This window comes from Euprymna scolopes, chromosome 9 (assembly GCF_053919585.1).
Source record: "Euprymna scolopes isolate OS-2025 chromosome 9, ASM5391958v1, whole genome shotgun sequence".
NCBI classification, from domain to species: domain Eukaryota; kingdom Metazoa; phylum Mollusca; class Cephalopoda; order Sepiida; family Sepiolidae; genus Euprymna; species Euprymna scolopes.
The window spans coordinates 71,456,058-71,466,057 of NC_136490.1; the positions used below are offsets into that span (position 1 = coordinate 71,456,058).

General features: G+C 41.4%; 1 protein-coding gene across 2 annotated transcripts in view; it reads right to left on the minus strand.

Annotated features, from left to right (window-relative positions):
• Positions 1 to 10,000, minus strand: part of LOC145284706 (uncharacterized) — a 2,222,015-nt gene that overhangs the window by 1,779,912 nt on the left and 432,103 nt on the right. The gene's annotated exons all lie outside the window — the stretch shown is intronic.

Genomic DNA, 10,000 nt, shown 5'->3' on the forward strand with positions numbered 1-10,000 from the left:
ATCATGAGAAGTTAATGCAGTAAATTGAGATAGGAGGAGATGGTGTGGCTAATTAAATTGCAGAATTGTTTAAAAAGTTCCGACACTTTGATTGTTTGTTTTTTTCTGCTTAACAAGCTATTTAGGCTTCATGGCCTTCGAATTGATTTTTACACCCTGTTTGATGACAGTGACTCCAATCAGTCGATAGTGGAATGGTTAAAGAAAGCAAAACTTATATGTCAGTTAAGTGGGTTCAACAGTATCGAGTGTAGTATCTTGATGCATTTGTTTGACATTACATATGCTACGTATTAGTAATTGAGTGAGGAGAAACGTGTTGACTTTAATTATGTGAAGAAAACGTTGGACACAACTTTTGCTTTGGATCTATACCTGCATGGAAGCAATTTGCAGCAGACCACATTCAGACAGGCAAAACGGTCGATATCTTTTGACAGAACTATGCAGACTTGCAGTTTTGTTTGGAGGCGTTTGTTTTGTTGGTAAGTACTACACTCCCCCCTGATCTGATGATCACATAGAGTGCACTCCGGGGGGGGGGGCCTCTTAGGTCGTTGGCTTCTGCAAAGGGTGATATTTACAATCTCAGATTCAGGTTCTGGTTCTGGTTCTGGGTGTGGTTCTGGTTCTGGTTCTGATCCTGCCTGATCAGACGAACTACAACTACCACTCCCTTGCTCGGTGATCTCACTTATCAGCAGCTCATCATCTGATGATTCATCGCTCTCTGTAGTTGTGGGATGTACTTCACTAGCTGGGCGAAGATCGCGCACATGGCATGGGGTTCCATTAACAAGGACCAACTGCTGGCTGACCATTCCAGATATTCGTCCTCGCTTGAACTTGGTGGTGCACCGGTTTCCAGGGGGTCTAACCCAAACTGGATCCCCTACCTTGTATTTGTCATGACTCTCCTCGTCGATTGGCTGGACAGTGTCAATGCCCTTTATCCTAACACGGTATGTGTGTATGGCATTGGCCAGTGCTGTTGTTAGTGTCTTCCCATCCTTTGGTGTGATGTTATACCAATACGTGGCCTCCGTAATGGTGCATTACTTTCTGGCAGCAATTCTCTTGATGCTGCGATGGCTCCTCTCAGCAATGCCATTCCCTGATGGCACATGAGCACATCGCAGTCATAGTCGGACACCCCACTCATTCAACAACTGCCGAACTTGGTGGCTACAAAAAGCAGCATCGTTGTACGTCAATATCTCTTCCGGCGCACCTCGCTCAGAAAAGATAGATGACAGTTGGCAGACAACATTCGCTGAGTCCTGCCTGGTCATTTGCCGCCACACTGCAAAACGAGTGGGTCCACAGTCGATAAGGGTTAGAAAGGCCTTACCACTGTACTGGGTAATATCCATCGCTACTTGTTGCCACACATGCTCAACCTCCAATCGCCCCTTCTGCCATTGCTCGGATGCAGGATCGATAGACTGGCATGCCTCACAGTACTTGATGATCTGCCTGACATCCGCCCTTTTCACTGCCGGGTCCACACGCCTCACAAAATACAGAGTTCTTTTGATACCTGGATGTCCACTCTGCACATGAATTCTTTGTATTTGGCATGAGCTAATCGTGCCAACTGTGCAAGATCGAGCAGCGAACTCCATGCCTGTCTTCACAGCTTCATACCATTTGTGAGGCACACGGGTTAGTTGGTCTGCATGATTACAGTGTGATGCCACGAGCGTTACACTCACTGACAGGTCATACTCCGATACCAGACTCTTCAGGGTGTTTAGCCTGTGCCGGATTAACATCTCACTGGCTGCCTTAGTGCGGACTCTCGTTCATCCCGAAAGAGTGTCGGACACCCAGTGGTAGACGCAGAGAGAATCCATGTACAAATGCAACTTCTTTGACTGCCATTGCAGTGCCAGATTTAAACCCTTCACAACAGCATCCAGTTCCGCCAGGTTGATGTGTTGAGCATCATTCATGGGTCGCAGCCAGCACGCGTCTTCAATTACGTTTCCACGTTGCTCCAATAACACTCCCAATGCCAAAGAACTAGCATCAACCCACACATTCACAGTGTCCCCATCGACACACCATTCTCCACGGGCAGGGTCCTCCTTGTTAACTCTCTCTAGGGTTTCTGTCATCATCAGAGTTAGAAGAGCATCATCAGATAAATCATCCCAACCTGTAGTTACTAACCTTGCCCTGCATTTGATGACGCCCACAGCTGCTTGGAGCCAGCCACACGCGGGTAAGTGACCAATAAGTTTCCCACACAAGGAAAAAATAGTCCGCCGCGTAATAACATCAGGGATGTTTGGAATCTCACTGCCACGCCTCCATCGTAAGGTACCATCTTTCCCACAGACGTCCAATCCTAATACCCGTGCTCCATCCCTCAGACATTCGGGATCCTTGCACTCCAACCCGAATTGAGCTAACTTTTCTCTGATGTGCGACGCAGATTGTATATCTTCATTGACGTACACATCGTCAATATAGGCCGATGTTGCGTCCTCAGTGGTCTTTTCCTGGGACAACACTGCATTTACAATGGTCTTCATGATTTGCGGTGCCACATTCAGCCCAAAGCCAAGTCGAGTAAGGCAGTATCTCTGACCCCGGAACCACACTGTCTGGAACGGCCACAATGTCTCATCCACTCGCACCTGCAAATAAGCCTTCCGCAAGTCTACTATAGACACATTGGAGCCCTTCTGGCGCCATTCTCTCAGCTTGCTGGCGCACACGTCAGCATCGGCAGTGTACGTCTCAATGTATCTATTGAGTTCACGGTAGTCCAGCACCGGACAAACTTTTGATTTGTTATGCTGGACTACCGCCATTAAGGGAATAAGACCCTTGGGTGGTCCCAGCTTGTTGGGGTAGGGGATCAGCCATCCATCCTGGATCCATGCCTCAAGTTCCTTCTTGTATTCATTACGGGCTTTGTCGGGTATCGAGTACTCTGCAATGCTATTCTTGAGTTCCGTTGGCACCCTTCCTTCTGTCCACTTCCATGATGCAGTCCATGCTTTTTGGTGAGGGTCGTAGTCCACCTTAAAATCAGGCCGATCAATGTGAACTGCAGCACACACTGGGGTTTCTAAAAATCGCACAGTCCCATCTCTTCCGATAACAACTCCCCCCAGTGCCTTAATAGCATCATATCCCAACAGTACATCGAATTCCAGCAAATCCCCTCGCATCACCAGCACATTAATGTCTGCGGCCACACCAGAGTCTGTGTGGACTTTGACAGTTCCGGCTCCGCAGCAAGCTTGCATATTGCCACCTATTGTGGTTACATTGATGTTCTGCTTTGTTCAGTTTCGACACAACTTGGCACTCATGATGGTGTGTGAGCACCCGGAGTTGAGAAGAGCTGAACAAGGCACTTGGTCCACGTACACATTTATTGTCGGTTGCGCCTCAATTAAATCTTGTCAGGAGAACAGGGCGACGCTGACGTCCTACCCCCTGATGCATTTCCCGCACAATTTTGGGATAAATGTCCATAACTACCACATTGGAAACAGCGCGGGCGCCCCCACCCCTTGTTAGTACAACTTCTTGCGAAATGGCCTTGCTGGCCACAGCAGAAACATCTCCCATTGGTCGTGGGTCTCAAACTGGGACTCTTTTCAGCATTAGTCTTGGCTGCCTGCGCCATCATTACAACCGGTTCCCTCAGGTCCTCCTCATCTCTGATAATGGCTCGAACGCATTCTAACAAATGTTCCATGGGCATTACAGATACGCTGGTGGAAGCCCTCAACAGTTGCTTAACATGGGTGGGAAGGCCGGCCACAAACGCATACGCCAGTGTTTGCTCTGACACTCCATTGCCAAATAGAACTGCAAGTTTCTTCAGCTCCGCGAAGAAGACGTTCATGGTTTCTCCTGGCATGAGCTTCCTAGAGGCAAATGTTTCGTAGGCTGTGCAGGGATCCATGGCAAATGCCTTGTATAAAGCATTTTTTATACAGGCAACATCAGCCTTCTCCATGGCACTAATTTGCTGATATACACTTAGGGCGCCTCCAGCCAATCTCAGGGGAATCACGGTATGCACCCCCTTTACTTCACAGAGGTTGCAGGTCAGCTCAACCCTTTCGCCCCAGTTGACAACAGAAGTGGATCCGTCGAATTCGGGTATCAGTTTTAAATCAAACTTTTCCCCAGCCATAGTTGTCCAGGAAAAGAGACAAAACGAAATAGCCGAAATAGCTTATGACCTTAACCTTCACCGAGGTGCACGACTTATATGACCTTCACTGAGGTGCGTGACTTGACACAAAAAAAAACAGCTTCTTAATCAACTGCTAACGCACATGTCACTGTAACGTCCAATGACAACAACAACAACCTTCTCACTCGACCTGCCTTTTATACCACTCTCTCAATCTCTCCTCTTGCACATGCACCCAGAGATTCCTGACAACCTCGAGACTTCCGCTTATAAAAACCCGAGTTTTGTTGTCGCGCATGCCTACACAAGGCACAAACACGTGGGCATTTGTTTTGTTGGTAAGTACTACACACAGCTCAATTTTGTCCAAAAAATTAACAAGGAGATGAAAACTCAGTGATAATCTCATCCCCCAAATTCTTGTTAATGGTGCATTACCAGTGGTAACTGTCTATACTACACAAAGCTCTAGTAGACACAGGATGCACAAATCGTGCCATCAGTCATAGACAAGAAAGCAATTAGCATGCTTACCGCAGATGGAGGTGCATTTAAGTGCTTTAGAACTGCTTGATGAAAGTTAACGTTGATGCAAAACTCGCCAAAACTATAGAAGTTCTAGTTGTAGATGGAGACCTACTAGGATTTGATTTATTGCTTGGTTGGATGCGATCAAGCAGTTGGGTAAGTGGCTGTAATTGGTGCTGGATATGTTTCCATAGTGTGATCAACTAAATTGTGCTGCCGTTACTATTAACAAGCTTGATTTCAATGCAGAGTATGAAAAGACTACTCAGAGATGGAATACATCCTGTAAATGGGCTGGCGACCAACCTTCAATTATATTGAGGAACAGACATGGAGTATCCAGCCAACTGCACAATTTCAAGAGGCAGGAACTTCAACTCTGGATAAAAATAGCTGGCTACTTCCATATCCAGAAGAAGAACTCGGAGCCCCACAGATTTTGATCCCTCTCATGGCCATTCTGCAGAAAATAAACAGAAACTTCAGTCCATTATCGATTATCAGAATCTAAGCAAATATGTTGACGTATATACAGCCAACACAGACGTTTGCTCACAAGAATTAAGAGAATGACAACAAGGCTCAAACTGGGCAGTGCTAGAACTATGCTTAGCCTTTCTGAAAGTACCTGTCGCCAAGTGCCAAAGAATATTTGGCGCAGTTTGGTCCAAGAAAAAAAAAACATCTGGGAACACGCACATGCATGTTGGAATTGCATGTCTGAAAGGAGCAGGAAAAACTTCACTGGTGTCGTGAAAGTGAACTGCCAGTAATCCCTGATGAACTCACCTGCCAGATTGTCTTCTCAATATGCAGGAAGCTGATCAACATTTGGTTAGCGATGTGTCGCAACAGCATTTAGAAAACAAAAGGCAAACACAATGACGACTGGATTAATGGATGAAGCGAAAGAACGTCTATTGTCTCGGATAGTTGTAGATATTTGTATGAGAAAAGCCCAAGACAATATAATGAAAACTGATTGGCTGAATAAGAAGTAAAAATGTAGGTTGATGCAAGTTCCTTGTTCACTGGTATAGCTGTGGAGAACAATAGCTCTGTGGCAGAATACACAATATAACTGATCTGTACAGAAAGAGAAACTCATCAATTTTGCTGAGCTCGAAACTCTTTTGCAAAGCATACACTTTGTCCAGAGAGACACAATGGACGCCAAAGCAGTATTTGAAATGTTTATAAGATAGTACTGAGAGTTGATCTCTAAATATGAGCTGAAGATCGATGGGAGGCTTGTCAACTCTCATAATAAATGAGCTGATCAGCTTATAAGGGTACCACAGTGATGGCTACATGGAGTCTGTATATTGACATAACCTAGAAAACGTGTGTTGTGGTCAAAGCCGTTCTGCCATTTAAAAACCTTTGCCTTGTCAAGAGTCTGATGACATCATAAAGCAGTAAGAAAGAGTGTTTCGTGAATAGGGGCTGCTAATTAAGATATTTGTGGACAATGAGACAGCGTTTGTGAGGAGAGATTTGCCAAGTTTGCATGGATAAGGGGTGCACAGGAACGTGTTAAAGGTATAGATGCAGCATTTGTGCCTTATATCACAGTTTTCACTCCATACATGGCAGGACATGAGGTCAAGAAGCCACATAGAACATGTACAACACAGCTCAACAAGGGTACAGTGAGAAAAATCAATAGCCCATACTTAGTTTCTGTTGATATAATACTATCTTACATAAAGGGTGTGCATTTAGTATACAGCGAGGATTGTTCCATCAATGACCATGTGGTTTCCTCAGATGATGAAGCACCGATGATCTATGAGAGATTGGGTGAGAAAGATTAAGAGAGCGATGACCCTAATGAGTCAGGATAGGATGTGTTGAGTGATACGTCCAAAGAGAGCACTACAGAAGAGCTACCTAGACTGTATCATTGTTGGAGCACTAGACAGGAGTATCCTTACACGCATTGTCATTTGTGAGATGTTCAGAAACGCTTGAGAACAGTGTGTTCATGCTCTCTATGGGTACTTCTTGGGATGCAAGAATGTATTCACTCAGGTGAGATCTAATGGTGATCTTGTGCCATTCAGCATTCACTGTAGATTGCTAGTAAGATGTGCGTTGAATTGCATTACAAGGAGTTGTAGTGGGGAATTGCATTATGAGTTAGTGCAATAAATTGCATTAAGACGAGTTGGTGCAATGCATTGGGTTACAAGGAGTTGGTACGGCAAATTGAATTGTGGAGTTAGCAAAAAGTTCTGACACTTTTATTGTTTTTTTTGGGGGGTGGGGGCTAAAGTTTCTGAAATGTGGCATTTTGTTATTTGTATTAGTTCTATAGTTCAGATTATTGTTCTCAACTTTGTTGTTATGTTCAAAACGTTTCATCTATTGTACTCTTTAGCCTTCTTCAAATTAATTTTTTCATAGTTCCTACACCTCCGGAAATGTCTATTTGTACCTTTAATTTAATCCACGTTTACATGTATAATGATTAAATATCACCGTTATTTTTAACAGAAATGAAGGTTTGTAGTTGTGTTTATTTCTTTTCTGGAAACATCTGAATTTCATAATTGTTGTCTTTTTACCCAAAACTAAAAGAAAAGATCAAAATAGTGAAAAATATACCACAAAAAGTAATTACTCATAATATTATATCAGTGGTGTCTCTGCTTGTCATTCTGTCCTAGGATACATTTGAAAAGAAAGATCTGTAACAAGATCAAACAAAACTTTTCCAGAGTAAAATGTTAGAAGGAATTCGATGGTGATAATCGTCATGTATTAGGGTTTGTTCTAAAAATTGTGGTGACCGTGTTTGCACAGGACCACCAAAAGCAGCAAAAACAAAGTTTTAATTCATTTTATTTTATTCGATGTATTACTTGAAAACTAAAAATTATAGAAATTAAGAAACAAGATTAAAATGTGGGGTTTAGGGTTGGTAGTAAGATTACACGAAGGTTCTCATGTGGTGAGTACTTCCTAGAACATTAATAATTTAATAGTTAATTGCACTAGTATTGTCGATATGGCTTTGCATGACCGAGCATGACCTAAAGAGGTTGGTGCATTAGTAAATAATTTCTTATGTGAAAACAAAAAGACATTCATCTCTTTCCCCCATAAACAACACTATGGAATGTAGAAGTAAAACGCTCGTAAGAACAACACCAATAATACAAAGAACAATTTCTCTTCTTTTGAACGAATCTTGGAATGTTAATGACCGCTCAAAATTATAGATAATATGATCTGCAGAATTGCAAATTGACCCCTAATAACTGTAAAAAGGTTAAACTGAGGAGGGGCAAATTTGTGTAAGTTGACAATGAAGATTGAACAGAGATTTTTTAGACAAAAAATCTTAAATAATACAACTGCATTCTTTCTACTCTACCAATGCATATATAAAAAGATAAACATTTCTTATACAATGCATGATAGCATGTGCAATGTTCTATTCTCATTAACTGCTAAAAAGGGGTGATATCACAGGTAGTGGTTAAGCTGATACTGCCAACAGATAGATTATAAAAAAACATGTAACTTATAAGCATGCATTAATTTTTACTATTTTAGCTTAAACTAGCGAGGGGTACCCGGCGTTGCCCGGGTGTTTTAAGGTGTGTGTGGAAACTCGGGGGGGGGGGTTAAAAAATTAAGTATGAGGATCGAACCCAAACTCTTGAGGCAAAATTGTAAATTAAAGTGTGAAAAAAAAAAACGTGTGACGTTAACCCCACCGCCACATGCTAACGGAAACACATTTGAATTTATTTAATTACTTTGATTTAGCAGGTGCCCGTTTTAATGAGTTAACGAGGTCAAGTTTGACTGCGGGATAGTACCTTCATTTACTGCTGAACGCTTACCCCCCCCCAAGATATTATAGGACTATAGGACTAACTCAGATGCGGCGAGCGACAAATGTTGAATATTTATCTTCCCGAAATCAAGTAAATTAAATAGACAGGCGAGCTTCGTTGTTAACTGTGAGATATTACGATTTATATGTGATATAAAAAGTTTTAAAAAGTTGTGAAGCGAGCGACCGCTTCTCTGAAAAAAGCCTTTTGTTGACATACAGAAAAAGCGAACACACATACATACATACATTTTCGCTTTTATATATATAGATGTAATTTTGGATTCCCTTAATGAAATGAGGTTACTTTCAACTGTTAATTATGTTAATATAAACTGTGACAAATTTAACTTGATTTAACGTAACCATTTGTTACATGTAAGAAGTGATATCTAGGTTTTCAGACTGTGTTGATAATCACTAAGTCACCCCCGCCCCCGTTTTTGTGATTTTTCAGACTTTTGCATAGAATTCATGAAGGTGGTGTCTTGGGTTTGTCTGGTTTGCATGAAATTCTATTCGTTTACTGTTAGACATGCAAGATTACAGGTCCCACCTGGCACCAATACCAGTAAAGCTCAGCAGTTGCATACAGATTGTAGTAGCTCAAACGAGATATGGCGGTTTCATATATGTAACATTGCTATCCACGCTCCATGGATTTGAAGGTGTGATCCTGAAACGTTATTGCTTGCCACATGAAGAGACAGAAAGGACCCGACGTTGGTTGATTAATTCTAGATTCAGAGTCCTGATAGTGAGGTTATGACTCTAATATTGATGTGTACCAGAGTTCCTGACATCATAGCTCTAACACTATTACATCGATAACGTTTCTGCTATAGTGATGGTTGCTGTTACCGGTGTTGGTGTATCAAGCATCTGTTATAATATTTTGATGAATAAAATATACTTTTCTCATATTTAGAAAAATAACCTCCAAAAGAGAAATATATAGGTTTTCTCTAGCCAATGGCAATGTATTTAATATATATATATATATATATATATATATATATATATATATATATATATATATATATATATATATATATATATATATATATATATATATATATATATATATATATATATATATAAGTTTGAGTTGCACAATAGATAAATGCCTAATCCTGGTGAAATGTAAATTTTATTGCAGAGTTTGTCTTCCAAATGGTTATCAGACATGAAAGCCTTAAAAGCTAAACACACTGCTGCCATTTCAGTTTCTTAATTCCTTAATTTAAAACTTTTACTTATTCAGCTCCAATAAACTTGAACATTTTCTTAGTGCATTCACTCAAAAAAGGATCATCTAGTTGCATTAATAACTTCTGAATACATAAAAATTCAAGATCCGTGATTCTGATAATCCCAAATAAAATCCTATTAAAAGATCCTATTTTTAGAAGGATTAACTCTGAGATCATAAATTGGAAAATATACATATTGCT